Consider the following 2,000-nt stretch of genomic DNA (forward strand, 5'->3'; position numbering starts at 1 on the left):
CCCCCCCCCCCCTCAGGGTGGTTGGGGAAGAAGTCAAACCTGGGAGCCACTGCAAATAAAAGGTCTTCTTGAAGGAAAGTGTGGGTGTCATCTGAGGGGTGGTGTGGAGTCCAGAGTGCAGAGTGCAACGTGGCCTGCGGGGGAGGCCTCGGGTGTTCCTTGAGCCAATGTGGCTCAAAGCTGATGCCCATATTGCCAACCAGCAACACAGAGCTTGGCAATGGCGTTTTGTGGGAAGAAGGCCTCTTTCAGTCCACAGCAGACCATCACTCCTTGAACTTGTGTCGCACGGTAGTTTCCAGAGCACTTTGGTTACAATATTTCTGAGTCTCTCAGCCACATGAGTGAGTGATCTCACTGTATAAGGAGAGCAGCAAAGGCCAGTGGTGGACTGTGGTGTCCCCGGCCCATACTGGGAACTACCAGGCTTCTTGCTGCTTCCTGCCAGGGACTCTGCCTGGGAATCTTGAGGCCTTTAGAGATCTTCATGGTAAACCCATCTGAGCAGGACTTGACATTAATGCACACGTCTGAGAATCTGTGGCCTTATTTCAGACTGGTGAATTCCAGATGTCGAAGGAAGTTAGGAGGAGACCGACTCCAGTCCTTGGCTGGGTTGGGTCTTCCCTGCTGTGGGTGTCCCTTGAATTTCTTCTCGCAAGTCTTGAGTCCCCACAATGCACCTGCAGAAGACATCTGCTTCTTCTTCATAAGGTTTTCAAATACTCGTGTGTAGTCCTCTTTGAGTCTTCTCTTTTGTGGCCTAAGTAATCCAAGCTCTGAGCCCTGGTGGCACAACAGGTTAAAGCAAAGTACAACTTTATGAAGCTGTCTGCGGCCACTGCAGTATGAGTTCCATCCCCAGCCAGGGAGCTGACCCACATGGCACAGCAGACCTCTCCTGTCTCCCCGCAGCTCCCTCAGGAGTCTATTTTTGTAGATCCACATGTTCTGCTCCCCACTCTGTTGCTGGTAGACCCTCTCACCCCCCTGTACCTCTGGCCTGAAACCCAGTTCTTGTATGTATAAATAAATAAATCTTAAAAAAAAAAATCCTTCCTTCCTTCCTTCCTTCCTCCTTCCCTCTGTCCTTCTGTCCCTCTCCCTCCCCCTCCCTCCGCCCATTTTTTAATGAAAGGAAACTTTACTGAGGCCCAGTGCCACGGGGCTTGGGCAGAAGGCTGATCATCCACTCACTGCGACTGCCAGTGATCAGATCACACTGCTGCTACTGACTTTTCTTGCTGGTGCCCATCCCACAGAGGCACCTCCATCACCCTCACCATACACGGGTCCCTTTGGGGGCTGAATGAAACTCCTCATTGCCATCTACGAAAGGCATGAACCATCAGCTGCCAAACAGACACAGACTTGCTCTCACATCATTCCTCTCCGCATTCTTTCTGTCCAGGAAACATAGCGGCTGTCACTTGGACACACCTTGTCACCCGGACACACCCACATGTCTGCAGTAGGGTTCACCAACATGCACAGCTTCCCCTGATGGTGAAGCTGGGGTGGCCACGCACTGCCCTCAGATCTGGGCTTGCCGGTCACTTTGTCAGGGAGGCTGTCCTTGGCTACCTCGGCCCCTTCCTCACACTGAGCTCATGTGACATTCATGCCAGCTGCCTTCACTCCTGCATTCTTCCAAGAAAGGTCTCTGCCGGGCATGTGGTAATAAGCAAGGGCCACACAGTGTCACTTTCCAAGGCTCAAATGTCCCATCCTGATGCCGGGAGAAGGGCAGTCTTGGCCCTTTCATCATCGACTACACGTTTCTTTCAAAGCATTATCCGCGAAAGCTTTGAAATACGCATTTTCCCCCCTTGCAATACTTACAGGCACAGCCATAGTCACCATCAAATCAAGTACAGAAAATGCAAGCAGCCCTCCTGGAGGGCCTCAGCCTCTGATGCCATGTCACTCCTCTTAGCTTGGGCCACTGCTCTGCTCCCTCTGGCATTGAGCCTCCGCGTGATCATCCAGTCGTGAGGCGG

The sequence above is a fragment of the Condylura cristata genome, unplaced genomic scaffold, assembly GCF_000260355.1.
Source record: "Condylura cristata isolate star-nosed mole 26May11 unplaced genomic scaffold, ConCri1.0 scaffold00005, whole genome shotgun sequence".
Lineage (NCBI taxonomy): Eukaryota > Metazoa > Chordata > Mammalia > Eulipotyphla > Talpidae > Condylura > Condylura cristata.